The following is a 17,915-nucleotide window of genomic DNA, read 5'->3' on the forward strand; positions in this document are numbered from 1 at the left end:
TTGCAAATGGAAAAAGAATATGCTTCTAACGCGGGCACAGTTATTTAAATTTAGCGCCTATTCCGTAGTCAGAGGAGCCAACCTTGTAATGACTCAGACGGTAGTAATCAAAGCTGGAGTAATATCAATATACAATATTTTACATTAAAGATGAATTATCTCTCATTAACTTACTACACATTACTCTTTAATCAATCACTAGTGAGTGATCGTACCTTATTCAAAACTAAAGTTTCCTGTTTCGGAGGCAAATTCTGGTTCCTTTCTCTGAGACATTCCCATCATTTCAAGCATTACCAGAAGTATTTAAGGAAATCCTTCCTAAGATTTTTTTTTATCTATGTAAATGCCTTTCTTCATAAATCAAAGTATATAATATGTGCTAAATATATAAATTTGTAACTTTAAAACCATTACATAGGTGTTTAAGGGGTGCAACAACAAACAACATAATAGTTTTTGTAAGCAGTGGTCGGGGTCTTGCGAAATGACGTCACACATGTAGTTCCTTTAAGTTGTTCAATTCGTATTTTTTCCTTTCTTAATATTCATTATAGTCAGTCTTGTAAAAATTTTTTACAATAATAATTTTTTATAAAGAATTTTTTTTATAAAACTGCCAATTTACGCTGGTGTACTGTATATTTTCCGGAAATGGAAATCTTAAAAGAACGACCATTAGTATTTCTCATATTTAGTTGTGTTTGAAACGCTCTAGCAAACAAACGTGCGGAAGAGTGGGCTATGATTTGACTGGAGTTGCAAGGTGAATATTTCGTGAACATCCGAGAATTTAAAGTAAAATTAGATCTAGGAAATATTCATTTTCTAAACGAGACATACATTTATTTTTTCGTCTCAATCATAATTTATTCCTTAGTATGTAGCAAGCAATAATATAAGGAGAAAGCTGCTTTAATATTCGTGTTGATTAAAAGACGTGATGGGCACCCGACATATTGAAATATAATAAAAATTATACCTGTGTAAATGGATTTTTATACATGATTCTTGAAAACAAAATATACAGAACTGTCATGCAAGCACCTGGCTGAAGAATTAATATAGCATCACTTGAATGTCTTGATGGCAAGAATATTCAAATCGTGAATATGCATTTTTGCGCGATATCGCCTAACTTTTGCGGTACAGTTATTATTCGTCGTATTTTCAATTGTCCAAAAGTCCTGTCTGGCCTTGAGAAACTCGTCAGCGCTTTGTTCATCCCCATACTTGACATACAAAGGGTATCTCCAACTAATTACAGGTGGGTCAGGTAAATACAGTTCGTGGAGGTATCTCCTTCGTCTGTATTCCCTTGTTCCGTCTCATCTCGCGCATCCTCTACTTCAAATGATTTCAGAACGATTCTTGATGGTTTTCAGCCTTTAAAAACGAACGTTTTTAGCTGCTCTCTCTCTCTCTCTCTCTCTCTCTCTCTCTCTCTCTCTCTCTCTCTCTCTCTCTCTCTCTCTCGTTCTCTCTCTGCGAAGGACAGTATTTCATAATTATTGTTCAGTAGTTCTGTCGATGCGTCCTGTGCTTCGATGAAACCTCAAGGAATTTTTCTCGTAAATCCTTATTTTTTAAACAAAAAATTCACACTCCTTCAACTGCTCCATTTTGAGACATGGTAGAGGAATTATGGTATCGTATTTAAACCGACTGAATTCGGTTTGATAATGACAGACATAAACAGAATGTGCTTCTTTAAATTTAGCCCCTAATTTCTAATCAGAGGAACCGACCTTGTAATGACCTCAACAGTAGTAATCAAAGCAAGATTAATACCTTCATACAACATAGTAAGCTAAAGATGAGTAATTTCCCAGTAAATGATTAGAAATTACTCTTTAACCAGACACCGCTGAGTAGTGCACCTTGTTAAAAACTAAATTTTCCTGTTTCTGTAGCAAATTCTGGTTCCTCTCTCCGAGACATTCCTACCAGTTTTATGTATTACCAGATCTTTTTAAAGAAACCATTCAAAAGATTGAATTATGTAGTTATATAAATTCCTTTCTTCATAAACTAAAGTATGTAACTTTTTAAATGTGTAAAAATGTAAGTCAGAAACAATTCAAAGAATTTCAAAGAGCTTGAACGGCAGACAACAAAATAGTTTTTAATTTGTCGGCAGGTCTTCTTATATGACGTCACACTGTCGTGCAGCACTTTTAGGTTATCTAAGGAGCACTTTTTCATCACATAATAATAATTATATTCATTCTTGCATAGATGTTTGCTTAATTAATATGTACAAATAATATAGGTAACAACATGCACCATTTTTCGCTGGTTTACGCTAAATGTACAGATTAGGAAAACCTAACAGAACCTTCTTCGGCGTTTCTCAGGTATACTAGTTTTTAAGCGCTCTAGCCAACAATGCCGTATGTGAGAGTGAGAGATATTTTAAGTGAAGTTGCAGGCAGCGACTTAGAGAATGGTACTTGAAATGGTAAACGTTCACAAAATTACTAGATCTGCGTTCACAATGATTTTCAATATTCGACCTTAAGAATATTTATTGTGAATATTCACACACACATAATATATATATATATATATATATATATATATATATATATATATATATATATATATATATATACTCGTATATATATATATATATATATGTGTTGTGTGTGTGTGTGTGGTGTGTGTGTGTGTGTAGTATGTATATGTATATATACATTTATATACATGAATACACATATTATATGTGAGTGTATATATGTATTTATAATTTATATACATTCATATACATGAATACACACACATCATCTCTTTTTAGATTCTATTGCTGCTGATTTTAGGAATAATGAAAAATGTATTTGAAAAATTGTGTATTAAAATGGAATATTAAACTCTGTTAGTTGTGTAAAATTACAGATTTCATGTTTAATTGTGTAATTTTTTAATATTAATATTGTTAGTTATGAAGATTGGAAATTTGTAATCAGATATACTCATTCACGGATTAATTTCTCATTACAACTATGATATCGAGACATGCTTTATCCGTAGCATATCATTTAAGCATGTGGTTAGCTCAACTGAAAGCAAATACTGTACTTTGGTTAATCTTAAGCTTTCTGGCATAAAGAAAAAACAATAACTCGTCATAAGCAGAAATTCGGATGCTGCCATAACAGAATCTGTCATAACTGTTTGCCATTACATGTAATTATGTCTGTAATGTCATTGAAGGGAAAAATATACTAAATTAAATCATAAGCTTTCAGAAAGAGTAAAAGATGAAAGTTATCTCGAACAGAAATACAAAGTGTAGATAGTCAACCATGTAGTGTATTTTTGTAGAATACAACGACAAGAAATACGTTCCACCTGAGACTCTGTTATATATTTACGTATAAATAAAACTCTTCTTTTCGCACTTCGAAAGGAAGACAATGGCAATAATGTGGGAGATAATATTCAGTGATAACTTGGTTCACTGCTTCTGAGAAGGACAATTTGAGGTTGTCGCCAGTGATTTTCCGTTACCATCCTTCCACAGAGAGAGAGAGAGAGAGAGAGAGAGAGAGAGAGAGAGAGAGAGAGAGAGAGAGAGAGAGAGAAGAAATAAAATAACACAAAATTCAAATTAGACGTAAAATTCTGTAAATCTGTACATATGGAAAAAGTTCAGACATGAAACAATACTGATTATGATGAATTATTTTTACATATTGACACTTCGAATAAATCAAGACATGTTTATCATTACTGTTATGTTTTACATTATTTTTTCGTGCTTTAATAGTTTCCTTCCTTACCAACAGATGTCGGTGTTGCTTGTGACCTAACGCCTTCTAGAGACTCCTTGATTTTCTCTCAGCCAATCAGGAGTCATTTTCTCTTTCACTTTCCACAAGAAGGAAGATGGACACGGTAGCAAAGAAGAGAAGACGTCCTAAGCAAATATTTGAATTTCCGAAGATATTTCTGAAGGAACTTTAATTGACTTTGTGTGCACTGACTATTTGATTCATGTGCATTCAAGATTTACTGTTTGCTATACGAAACCTTTAACTCTTAAGGTGAGTCCAGCCACGGTCTAGGTATACTTAGATCGTGAGTCCAGCAACTTAACTTTCGTTAATTGTCCGGCTGTGGCTGCTCGTTTTCCAATTTTGGGTATTAGTTTTCTTATTGTGAATTTATTCGGTATCAGGAAACGAGTGTTGTATAATTTGTGCATAGATGAATCGAAGGAATCACACGGCACTGTGCAATTGTGAATAATTTTATAAAGCTGAGCTCAGGTTTAACCTATGTTTATACTTAGATCCATGTAGTTTTACGGTCGCCGATGTAACTAATGATCGCAGTGCAAGCCAAAGAACGGTTTAATAATTTCCATTCTCTCCGGGAAATTTGCAGGAATACCCGTATGGTAATAAACATTGCTATGGGCTGCTCTAGGGGCAAGATCCCGTGCCAGCACAAGGCGGGTTTGATCTAAAACAGCCATGGTAAAATTGGTTTAAAACTTCGAAACAGATTAAAATTTAAATATTCACGAGGTTGCTAAATATTAATTTGGCAAGGATTCATTTTTCCTCAGTTATTAGGGGTTTTTCCGCATGCAAAAGCAAATGAAACTTAGCCACCGTTACCCTTGTCGACCTGTGGAATTTTTTTCTCGTAACGTTAGTGCTTGTGGGTCAGGGATGTTTTTTTTTTTTTTGTTACGCCGACATGGATTTTGGATTTTCCTTAAAGTGTAGGTCAGTGCTGGCTCATTAAGTGCCCAAGATTCTGCAAAAAGTAAACCATAGGTTTTCATAAAATACGCAAATAGGTTCGTGTAGAAATTTTCTCCAGTGGTGGTTTTTTGTTGTTTAGAGAGTGAGCTGTGCCGAAACGTGTGCTTGAACTTTGGATGTTATTACTGGGGAGTGACTCCTTTAATTTCTCGAGATTTGAAGATCTCGTGATAATTTTCAGAAAAATTATAGTTTACGTAGCATAACTACTGTAGAGAAGTTGTATATTGAATGGAATCTATAGGATAGTCTTTCCGATACTACTGATATCCTAAAATATTAAATTATATTAGTAATTCCGTAATGCTGTTACTAAAATTAACTCCGGTATGAGTGAATTAACTCGGGTAGGAGTGATGATTTCAATAAGTACGACTAATAGTAACATTTCCTCTTTAATTCTCTATTGAGCCTAAAATTTAACTCAGAGGGTACTGAGGTGTCCTTTAATCTTCCATTTATGTTCATGATATCCTAGGACAGCCTTGGTAGGTCACTAGTGCCACAGGGCAGGTTAGGTACAATAGGAAGTTGCAGCATTAGATAGTCTAGGTAAAAGAAATTGCTGCAGCAATAAGGAGGATCATGTGGCCGTGATACATAGGCAGCAAGGGTACAGCAGGACGTACCAGGTATACTGTAGTCTTCGTACAACGGGACGTTGTGGTCATGGAGTGGCCTGGATATAGTGGAATGCTGTGACCATAGGGTGGCCTTCGTACTATGAGACATTGCAGCCAGGCTACAGCGAGGCGTTGTGGCCACAGGGTGGCCTGGTTACAGTGGGTGCAGCCGGGTGTTTCAGCTGCATGGCAGCCTAAGTGAAAGGGGAGCATTGTGGTTACAGGGGCACATTGTGACTACAGGGAGGCCAGGGTACAACAGGGCATTACAACCACAGTGGATATGTAGCCATAAAACAACCTAGGGTATTTTACAATAGTTCAAACTCATTCTATAATAATTATAGTATTATAGATGAATTTTGCATAAAAAATGACTCTCTGAAAACTTTTTGGGGGAAATTCAGCATATCCGAGATATGTTTATATAATCCCCATCTTTGAAAAATTTCAAAGTTTTGTTTACTTTAACACAGACACAGTTTGTGCTCTGATGCGAGTTTTTGTTCAGAACTGCATTGTGGTTCTGATGCGAATTTTTTCCCCCTTAAAATTGCATTGTGGGTAGTTACGTGTTATGTCTAGGAATCACGTGACCTGGTGAAAATCTTACAGGTGTCAGACATTTTCGCTTGTCATTTGGTTCAAGTCTGTCATAGAGTGAGGCTTATATCCAGTCTGTGTTCGTCTTGTAACTTTATTTTCGCTTAATTCACGATTTCTTTGAAAATGAAACGCGATGCATTGATTTTTTAAGACAACACGGAGTGTCACCTGCAGCAGTACAGTTCAGTTTGGTAATTCTAAGCCGGCTGTCCGCGGTGAGCTAGACTGTGGCAATTGGCGTTTTTCTATGTTATTTTACTTGCTTTACAAGAATATAAAGTAAAATTTTGTCGGCCAGCTGTAACAAAACTGTAATTGACCTTTGAAGACTACACGACTTGAATTACCTAACGCAGGGTAGGTCTAAGCCAGCATTCCGCGGCAAGCTGCCCCCCCCCCACCTCCATAGCTTATACAGCAAAATTGTAACCAGTAAACACTTCTAGGGTACGTTATGTTGGTATTTTTAGGGGTGTTTACTGGTTACAATTTTGCCGTATTAGCTATGGAGGGTTGGGGGGCTTGCGCATGAATGCCGGCTTAGACCTACTCTAGACAGAAAATTCAAGTCACAGAGTCTTCAAAGGTCAATGACAGCTAGTTACAGCCGGCTGACAAAATATTACTTTAAATTCTTGTAAAGCAAGTAAAATAACACAGGAAAACGTCAATTGCCATAGTCTAGCTCACCGCGGACAGCCGGCTTAGAATTACCTTCAGTTTTACACCAATTTTTACTTGAAGCTGCTAAATTATATCCACCTTTAAGTGACACTTAAGTATACCTTAGTTTTACGAGACCACTGAGCTGATTAACAGCTCTCCTAGGGCTGGCCCGAAGGATTAGACTTATTTTACGTGGCTAAGAACCAATTGGTTACTTAGCAACGGGACCTACTTCGCTTATTGTGGAATCCGAACCACATTATAGCGAGAAAATGAATTTCTATCACCAGAAATAAATTCTCTAATCCTTCATCATAAGCCGCGGAATTGAACTCCGGCCCATCGAATGACGACACTAAGCCACCATCACCACCTAGGGAATCATTTTCTGATGACGACGACGGCGACACTATAGATGAGCCACAACCATTTTGTTCTGGATATAACCCATCAAAACGTTTGTGTCCATCCAATTAAGGTAAATTTATAATTTTTTAAAAAAATATTGTAACATGATTTACCTCCTTTAACCCCTGTGGCTAGCACGAGCAGTGCAACATTACTTCTTGCCAGTATATACGAGTTTGCCAAGAATCTTTATAAATGCAGATAAAGTGCGAAGCACCGTTCCACTACCCCCTTGAGGTTAAAGGATGTTAGACTACAATACACTAGCCTACGTTGCCTGACTATGGCTTGCTAGGTATGCTATGATTTACCTCATTTTCATTAATTCAAATGCTATTTTGTGTCGGTGATTTACCCCACCCAAAACCCCGCATTCCAAAGGATTCCCAACCTTGTTGGATGTAGTAGGGGTGTATAGGCTAGTAACTCAAAAACAACTCATTTCCCTGATGTATTACTATCATAACCATTCAGAACCCATTAAAACACACATGAAAATACATAATCATTTTAGAATAATGGAGTTGGAACTATTGTAAAAATTTACCCAGCCTAGTAAAATGGCAAGTAGATTGCAGAAGCAAAGTACTCTCAAGTGATTGTCACCATTTTCTTATGTAACTTGGGTCGGATAGTTGTATTTCAGCAAGCTGGACAATTGTATGGGACTTATGAGAATGAAAAAAACTCCATTTGAACTCGGTCGTCTCATGAATATGGTGCATCTTGTCTCAGATTTCGTAAGCCATAATGCGTGGTTGCATCCAACAATTACTGTGTTCTAAACTATTACCTTGTATGAAACTTGTAAATTCTTTTAATCATAAACATTTGTATAGTTTGGTTTTGACATTTTCATACTCTCAGTTGACATTAGATTTCATACTCTCAATTAGGTGAATTTTCCCTAGAAACTAAGTATATTTTTGACAGCATATTTCAGTCCCTAAGACAAACCTTGCAATTTTAGGATGTGTTCGCTGATGCAGAAAGTACATGCTGCTGTTTACTATTTGACAAACTGTTAGTTGTGTATAACATAGTAATAAAAAATCTAACGCTGTTAAACAATTTTGATCGAAATTGAAAGTGTAATCACTTGAAGTCGTGTTTTAAAAAAATTTGCAGTGAAAGAGTTCCATTTAGACATAGGGTGATGTCGACAAGGCATTACATGGGTAGAACCTAAACTACAGAATCTAATCAAAATGGGGCCTATAAAGTGTTTGTGCAGCATTAGACCATAAATCTACCAGTGAGGTTGCATCATATACTTTAATAATTAAACACTTTCATCCTTCCTTTGCTACCACATCACACGTGCAGAAATTGATCCTACCTTTAGTTTTTATTGACCTTTACATGGATCCCAGTTGATTTCAAATTGTGGTCATTGTCAATAGCTGAGTAAAATGTAAAATCTCCCCATTCTTGTTGAAATGAAACTAGTTTCAAAACTTAGACAAGTGCTATTTGAGGGCACGTTGAAGTAAAAATCATTAGGTCAAGCTACTGGGAATGGTTTTGGTCTCAGTTGTACCTTGCCTCTAAAGTCATTGGCTCAACAAAACAATGAAATCCTTTTATGTAAACTGTAGTCCTTGGGTGTTGAAGAGGCAGGCATAAGTAAATGGTGAAAATTTAAAAGTTTAGGGTCTTGCGTCATGACCCCATTCAATTAAACTGGAGTAATAAATTTTCTTGACCACTTGAATCTGGGATACAACACTAATGCCACCCTCGCTTTCTTGCAGATATGGAGTAGTCTTGCAAGCACAGACAGTAGGTAGATAGGTAATTGGTATTTCACTAATGAAGATGCTGGGAGTTGGTGAATTTTGTGCAATTTCTAGACTGACTCCATTCAGGCTTTAAAGATCCCTGCCCAAAGGGATATTTGGCTTAATTTTGAACCTAATTTTTTATCTTTAGTTTTAAGGAAGTATAATTCACAAATATCAACTTGATCGTAAACCTAGTACTGAGTTGTCATTATTTCATTCCAGGTAGTTATTACCAAGTAAGCACTGAAGGCTGTTCGAGCTCTCTCAAAATGAACGAACGCAGTAAGTTATCTTCAGTGCATCAGTGTGGAGAGACCAGACGAAGTCCATCCTGATTTTGAAGTCTTTGTTGAATTGTTGCCATTTGCCGATTTTATAAGGTTATAAGTTCTGTTGCATTCAAGTTTTGTTCGTGAAGGTTGCATGATCAATTTGATGGTACTACTGATGACAGAATATTTGACGATGAGAAACCAGCTAGATTTTTTAATTTAGATTGATTTTAGGCATACATGCCAAGCACTGGGGCAACTAAGGCCTTCAGCGCTGAAACAGAAACTGACAGTAAAAGTTTGAAAGGTGTAACAGGAGAAAAACCTCGCAGTTGCACTACGAATCAATCATTAGGGGAGGGTAGACAGTAAGATGGAAGAGAATATGTACGGAGGTGCAGCAAAAGGAATGAAGGCAGTTGCAGCTAGGGGCCGAAGGGACTCTGCAAAGACCCTTAAGTAATGCCTACATTACACCGCATGAGGTGCACTGACGGCGCGGCGCTACCCTCCTACGGGGCAGAAACCAGCTAAATTGATACTGACAAACCATAGATGGGTTGGTGAGGTAACTCCTGGCTTGAATGGTACAACCGTGAAAATGTTCTTGAAGATCATTATGCATTTGGAAATACTGAAGGTTTCACTGCTTATATACAATTAAAAGAAAAAAAATATTCTTGGGCACTGAACATCTTTCGTATGTTTTAGGAATATCAGCTTAGATTCTAATGCTGCACTCGGAATATTTTGTCAGAATATGTTTTGGGAGCTTTGCTTCCTGTACCCTAAGAGAGGTTTTTATCAAGCCCATTGCAATTTTGGTTCCCCTTGAAACTATGAGAAAAACTTTTATAGTAAAATTACATGTAAAATAGCACGGGAGTGCCTGATCCTACTTAATAAAACGCAGTGTATCCATATTTTTCTGATGCACAAACCAAATACCAACAACGTTTGCACTTAGTGGTATTTCTCACTGAATGGTATGGAAAAATGATTTTTTTCTGTTATGGTACTACTATTGATGTGATTTTGAATTTAAATAGTTGTAATTTACTGCAGTATCTTGAGAGAACCAACACGAAAATGTTAGGTGAAAAGGGGTTATCGTTAACTAAATGTCTATACTTTAAGGAAAATATTTAAAAATTACTTACAATTCATGAATAGTTTACTCCATACAAAACTACGATGCATTACGTTGCTAAATAGGTGTAAATTTATGCTATCTGTACCAGCTATTTGGCATTAAAACCTATGGATATGATGTAAGAATTCTCGTCGAGAGCTTGCAGCTCCAGGTTTTTCCTTGGCCCGTGTGAAGTTCAGATTCTCGTGGTAGGATATTGTTTTTGGTGTTTTGAAACTATCACTGTTCAAAAAGTAAAACAACAAATTAAGCTTCAGATAGCCAAAATAAACGCTGTGTATATGTTGTAAAAAAAATTGCCAACAACAGGAAGATTAAATTTGTTGCTTGCACCATGCAAAACATCAATAAATTGCCTCTCCTTTGATATGTTTTTTGTTTTAGCCACTGCACGGCAAATTTTACTTTTCTTTTTTTAAAGTATGAGTACACTGCATAGTAATCAAAATTAGATTAATTCAATAAAGTCTCCATACCAAGGCAATGGCTAATTATTTTTTCCTTCAGTTCACTGACCAGCATTGAACTAGAACAAGTGATGTCTTAAGGTACATGAAGTATTGAAAGTCCGATGAAATTAAAATTTTCTATTTTTGATGGCCTAAGTAGGCTATAGAATGTAAATTTACTCCTAACTGGAAATTGGCAACAAGTTCATAGGTGATATTTGAGGCAGTACAGTTTTTCTGAAGATCAGTTAGCTGAACGCTTTAAGATTGAATAAATGCAGTAATAAAGCTTGGTAATTCGCGTACTGGGTATAATGGAACCTACTTAGTACAGTTTAATTTTCATTGAAAAAAGGTACAGGCAGTATTAGAATATTTTCAATCAATGGCTCTTAAACTTTCTAAATGGAAGAGCAGTGGAAAGTCAACAGCTGAATATTTCGATACTCGATAAAATTTTCTGAAACACGAGAACGACTCAAATCAAAATTTGATTGAATTAGTTGATATCTGAATGAAAACTTAATTACTTTGGGAATACGTAACATGACCTACAGAAGATCAGCGGCCAGTGTTAGACCTCGTGTGTTTATCAACTAGTTTGGAAAGTCTTACGGTATTTTGCATTAGTACTTGGTCCGTCGTGAGGGACAGGTATGGATTTCAGTTTTCAGCTAAAAGACTTGAGAACAGACTTATTTTTATTAGCCTATATCAAATTTAGAACCGACTTATTTCTATTAGCCTATATCAAAATTAGTGTGGATTTAGCCCCAAGATCCTGGATAATTTGAAACCATTAGGTTCAGGTTTATGAAATCCCTTCAAAGTTAATTGAATAGAAGGCATTACATGGGGGAGAGAATTTTAGGGAAGAAATTGAATTAAGTTTTGTTATTTCAAATCTATCATGAATTGAACATTCTACCACACCATGATGTTTTAGAAAGTTTACGAAACATAATTCTAATCCTTGTGGCTATTAGGATGGATTTTTTTCATAGACCGTTCGTGAAGAAGGAAACACTATAATGGTGTCTTGGCCATGTGTTTACTAGAAAAAGTTATGGCTGACAGATCAAGACTTAATTAAAACTAACAGCAGATCTTTCTTTCATTATCTGTCTTGTATGTGAATTATCGAAATTCCTGGTATGCATAATGCTGGAGCTAAGAAAAATTTTGCATAGTTTCATTTGTTAGAAATTTGTAGGCTAAATGCCCCAATGAATCTTCATCTGATAGCTCCTTTTGAGAATACGATGTATAAAAAGTTCTTAACGGAGTTTTTCTCCTTTCAGGAATGTGTAGTAAAGCAATTCGCAAGACTTGAAATTAATTGGACTTCGAAAACCTGGATATTTTTAAACAAATCCTCGGCTGCATAGTCAAACATTTGGAGATGACTGATGCATTTCCACGACTCGGCAACTTGCTTCGGTCGTATTATTATAGACTTAAGTTTTTACATATAAGGACAAAGGTTCTTAGAATTTATTCGTTTAAAGAGGGTACTAGGGTACTGGGATTTTTGATTGGTTTTGTCATAAACTATCAATTCATCATAGGTAAGGTTTTTTGTACCTTTCATGGGGTTAGACGTGAAATAGGTAAAAAATGTCTTAATGCACATTAACTCACCTTCAATTTATATTTTCATCTGGTTCAAATCTTCTCCAGTACCCTTGCGCCAGAAATTTCCGGGCTGCGTTAATGGTTTTCATATTGATGCTTGGTTATTTCCCTAACTAGTAAGCTTGCCTTAATTACTCCTCCCCGCCCCTTTCGTTACATGCTTAAACCATCCCCGTTTTGGGTTCAAGTTTTCAGCCTCTTGGCTTTTTCATCAGAGAGATGATTTTCCCAACGAATTGCATCGTTGTAGTCGCACCTCTTTACAATATCCATTTCCTTTGTATTATGACGATGACTTTTTTTTTCCACTTCATTCTGTGCACTATGACGACGATTTTCCAGTTTTGAGCCTTGGGAACTACTATTGCTACCTTTTTCCACTGAAATATTTTCTTAAATTTTAGATGTCCACAATAATTGTGGACTGAACTGTTCTAAATGTAGGTATATTGGTTGCAAATTGTCCTGTTTGCTACAGGCAGGGAGTAAAGCTATGTATGCTGTCTTATTAAATTAGGCATATGAATATAATTTTGAGTTTTGGTATATTCGTAAGTTAACTTTAATTTTGTCTATTAGTTACTCTTAAGGTTTTTTCTTAAGTCTTTAGCAGTCTGTGTTTTTTAATTTGAATTTGGGACTGGTAGTGAAAGAAACGGATCATGTCAAGATTAGCGAACCCAACATCTCCATGTTAAGAACAGCGAACCCAATGATCCCCATGTAAAGAATGGCCAACCCTTTCCCGTCCGAACTCCAATTCCACATGAAGGCTAGTACTAACACGGCGAAACAGTGATTCATCTACATTGTTAAGCCGTGTTTAATACTAGCCCCTGGGGGGTCAAATGTATTAAGCCTTGTTCAGTACTAGCCCCTGGGGGATCAAATGTCTGTTACCGAAGTGTTCCTGTCCAGAACAGCGAATCCGATTATTCCCATGTAAAGAATAACGAACCCAATAATCTTCTTGTAAAGAATAGGGAACCCTGCTGGGATTGGGTTCGCTAATCTTGACATGACCCGAAGAAACACGTGGCACATTAAACTGGCAAGTGTAGTACGCATGTGGCTGAAAGTTTTTGACTGGAAAGACCCGATATAAAAAAATTAGTCAAGTCACTATCTGTACGTTGGTGGTTGTCAAAACTTTTCTCCGAAGCTGACTAATGAAAGGGTAAGGTTAAATTCGTTTAGAGGGCATTCCTCTTGTCAATAGGTACTCTCTTTAATGAAGGTAGATAAATCTGTTATCACTTACATCACTTACATCACATATTCTGTTTGCTATTGAGGAGTAAATTTCTCTTCATTCTATTTTCCTGTGATGGGTTAAAATGGTGTTGAATTATGGAAAAATTGATGAACGGAGTGCTGTATTGAGAGAGGAATTGGCTTAGTAGCTGCACTTGATACTTTTAAAAGAAAGTACTTGTTACTCTGACATTTTTCAGAGAGGTAGTTTTAAATGTACAAATTTCAGTGTGATTGTTTAATCACTGCTTTTGTCTTAATTTTTCTGAAGCATTAACTTGCTAGTCTTCAATGAATACGGGTCACTTCAATTTGCTTTAAGGTACTTAACGTATCACCAGTGATGGCTGTCTAGTTTGCTGCTGAAAACGCTTATGGACAGAGTCTTTCGACAATAAACCAAAGAGGTTTCCAAAAGGAAATCAGCCTGCAGGGTGATAAATAAATAGGGAATATGGAAATAAAACCGATGCACCTGAATTGGGGAAGTCAGTTGCTCTTTGCTTAAATATTTGGAGATCAGAAGATTCCACAACTGCACTAGGCAAACTATCCTACATTATAGTTGTAGCCAAAAATTTAAAACTCCTAGCCAACTGTTTAGTATTAAACCTGATACTAGTAAACAACGCACTGTTTTCAGCAGCAGCCTGCCTGGTGCTGCGAACAAAGACAGCTAGGTCAGGTAAAGAAGAGTGAAGCGAATGCTCGTTGTAAGAGTACATTTTGTGCAAATATGATAAACCTTTTTATGTCGACGCCAAAAGTCAACATTGAGAGTTGGCAAAATAAACTTGACTGATGACAACTCTAAGAGTTTGAGGTGAGTTAGCACCCAAAGACCACACTTAAGAACAATACGCCAAGCACAACATTCCAAGCAAGGAAAGAAAAAATTAAAATCTTGGTAGATATAATAGCTTTATCAGGAAACATTCGAAAACATTTTCGCCAGATACCAACTTTTTGAGAAAGTCAATTTATTATCAAAAGTTATACCAAAGATCTTAAGTCAATGACATTTAAAACTGTACCATTTAAATTTAGTTCATAGGGATGCAAAGGCTAAAGGGTTCTGGGTCGATTATCATAATTTGAGATTTAAGCTTCACGCCCCAAGGCTTGCTCCCCTCATGATTACATGCCAAATCCTGTTGTCCAGACCCGTATGTCACTAGTATAGATAGTAAATAGCGAAGGTCCGCGATTTATTTTTCAAGACATATCCAGTTAAATTTTTTCACCAATACTTAAGTTTTTCACGTTGAGATTCTTGACACTTTGTCCATTTTCCAGTTTGGCTTTGTATTGATAATGAATATCATCATGTCTATTGCATTATCTTTGTAATAAAAGTTATGCTATTTAATTTTCATGTTTGAAAATGCTGTCTTGTTGCTTGCTTTTAGTCCTTGCTGGCTTTTGGTTCTCAATTGCTTGTTTTGCCTTGTCAGTTTCGCGCTTTTTGCCTTCCCGGTTGCTTGCTTGCTTGCTTTGTCTTTTCATTTACTTGCCTTTTGTGCCCTCATTTTGATTAATGCCCTCTCATGTGTGTGCTTTGTCCTTTTATTTTGAAGTTACGGTATTTTCCCTATTGATTTGTCGCTTTCTTGCCTTCTCCCTTAAACTGGACGGTTACATATCGAAATATTCAAGTTCGAAGTTTTTATTGGACTTGGCTGAAATTTCTTCTCTTCTGTATTTCCTGCCTTGTTTGCTGCCTTTCATGACAGTTACAAACCAGGTGGTTCAGATATCTTCCGCATTTAATTGTTCACCCTTTAAGATGAGTAGGTCACTCGTATCATCTTGTATCCTCGCCCCTTATCACACAATCCGCATTTTCGTGTGGTGGTCATACTTGCACTGTCCTATGATTGTGGTAAATTTTGCATAACTTACCATTATTTACATGCCCCAGTTGCAGTCTTACTCTGATGATATAATTGGCCATTTTTTCATCTCCTTTGATCTGGTGAAACCACCTCGTGTGTTCCTTTTTTTTTACATTTTTCTTACACTTGCACACTTTTTCACGTACTTGCTTATCCTTTAATCTTGGTGATTGCCTTGCTGGACCCACTTCTAACCGATTTGATATTTTTATTTTATTTTTCCTTGCATAAGCTGATAACTCACTCACTCTCTCAAATTTGGTTCTTGTTTTCAAATAAGTGTTGATCTTCCCTAGACCAAGGTTTATGTAGTCTGTGTTCTCTAATCCGATACTGGTATATTGCAGGTTGTTTCCCGGTTTATCGTGTATCGGCAATCCTAAGCCACCACAAGGAATGGGAAAGCTTATCTACATTCAGCGGTGGTTCTTCCCACCAAACCCCCACTACTAAAATGTTTATATTAGCAATGGTGGGTGCCATGTCATTCTGGACCTGTAAGACAAAGGTGTGTATAAAATGGATCTAGTATTTGGGAGGAATGTTAATCTTTGCCGATACGAGTTTAGCAGTCATTTTGCTGATATGAGTTTAGTGTTCTTTTAGTGAATGAGAAAAGATGCCACTTATATACCTTTTAATTCTGAGAAGTTTAACTAGAATATTTAACCCCTTCCGTATGCAGAATCAAAAGGCTTAAAGGTAGTAGGGGTTTTAATTCGAACTTATTAACCCTTCCGTATGCAGAATCAAAAGGCTTAAAGGTAGTAGGGGTTTTAATTCGAACTTAAAGTTAAATTTAGAATGAAATTAAAGTTAAATTTAGAATGAAATGGGAACTATGAGAATTTCGTCTAGGTAATGTCAATGGCAAGACATTTCGATAATCTTTTACTATGGAAGGTATGGTCTACTTGTTGTTGATTTTGTTGTGAATATGATACACCAATAATTTCTTCACTAACGTCAAATTTAGAAAAGAATGAATGTGAATTCCATTTATGTAAATTTTTATTCGATGCGCTCGTAAATGTTGTTTATAGTTTCTGCATCGTTGTTAGTGAAGTTTTGTCTTCACATGAAATGTATATATAATTCAAGAATTCTGGCTCGTTTTCTCTGGGAGGCATATTGCTTCAAACCCTTGCCGTTTGTTGTATTTTTGTTTGGAAGCTTTCGTGTGGTGTTTTTCTCTCTGGTCAACTGTTTATTAAGTAACTTGCAAAGTGGGTGACTAATACATAATTAGTTCAGATTTATAGTTAGTCACGAATAGAATAGTCACGAATAGAAAACATTTTCATAGTAGATTTGGGACTAACGTATCTTCGTTATTACAGGTAGAGTCAAGTGCAAGGCGGACTTCTAAAGATGGTCGGACTTCTAAAGATGGTCGGAAGGATTAGCACGATGCCAACATACGAAAGTAGTTTATGGCAGCACTTGCAGCGTATCTCTTGGTTAAATGTGTGGTCTCAAGTTTCACATATATTGAGTAAATGTGCAGTAAATGTGTTTTGAGTGGAGTTCACTGAAAAGTGTTTCCCCATGTTAAGAGAAAAAAGGTGAGCAGTGTTAGTTTTTCCATCCAAATGAACTTTACAGTACTGGCTGAAAAAAATCAGTTATTGTTAGAGGGCTGATTCCAGCCAAAATTATCTAGGAGCAGCATGTCAGCAAGGTTGGTTTTCAGATTTTTGTTGTTCAGAGTACTCTATTTACACAATTTAAGTTGTTAAAGGCACATTATACTTCAAAGTTGATTAATTTTCCTTCGAACTGAAATATTTTTAGTGCATGAACGCATACTCAGAGGCAAATATGGTTTTTAAGGTGTTGATTTTAATTAGTGCCTAGAAGCGAACACGTCCAATTTAAGGAATTTATCAGATTTAGTTGATTTTAATTAGTGCCTAGAAGCGAACACGTCCAATTTAAGGAATTCATCAGATTTAATGAAACTTGAATGGTTATGTATGATATAATTGCCGTAGTGTTACACTCTCATTTCTAGAAATTGAGCAGCAAAATTTCTGCGTTCTGCTGCCACATAGTACTTCATATAGATATTTAGAACAATGTCTCTAGAATTATCCTTCTAACAGTAACTATATTATTTTCATTTACGAAATTGGTAGTATTTAGTACCAAATTTATAATCATAGTTACATTTTTAAGTTAATGTAAAATCATATTTGGATAAAAATTACTTTACATGTAGATTTTATATCTTAATTTTTTACCGTAGTATGTGCAAGTAATCACAATGATTAATAAAGAATTCCTGTTCAGTAAAACTGCTTCCGTCATTACCAGCTGCCTCCTTTTCCTGAAAACAAAGTGCTATATTGATAATAAATTTACTTAAGATTCAGCACGGGTTTTCACTCCCCCT

The 17,915-nt window shown here is 36.0% G+C and overlaps 1 long non-coding RNA gene across 4 annotated transcripts; it reads left to right on the forward strand.

Moving 5' to 3' along the window:
• The first annotated feature begins 727 nt into the window (after window positions 1-727).
• On the forward strand, window positions 728-17,894 carry LOC136843674 (uncharacterized). Of its 4 annotated transcripts, XR_010854642.1 has the most exons (7): window positions 728-766; window positions 3,789-4,046; window positions 9,085-9,242; window positions 12,038-12,304; window positions 15,868-16,028; window positions 16,861-17,355; window positions 17,411-17,894. It is a non-coding gene; the product is annotated as an uncharacterized lncRNA (long non-coding RNA). The 4 variants fall into 4 exon arrangements; XR_010854640.1 differs by having other exon boundaries at window positions 731-766; window positions 16,861-17,894; XR_010854641.1 differs by having other exon boundaries at window positions 736-766; window positions 12,038-12,176; window positions 16,861-17,894.
• The last annotated feature ends 21 nt before the right edge of the window (window positions 17,895-17,915 follow it).

The sequence above is a fragment of the Macrobrachium rosenbergii genome, chromosome 12 (assembly GCF_040412425.1).
Source record: "Macrobrachium rosenbergii isolate ZJJX-2024 chromosome 12, ASM4041242v1, whole genome shotgun sequence".
Classification (NCBI taxonomy): domain Eukaryota; kingdom Metazoa; phylum Arthropoda; class Malacostraca; order Decapoda; family Palaemonidae; genus Macrobrachium; species Macrobrachium rosenbergii.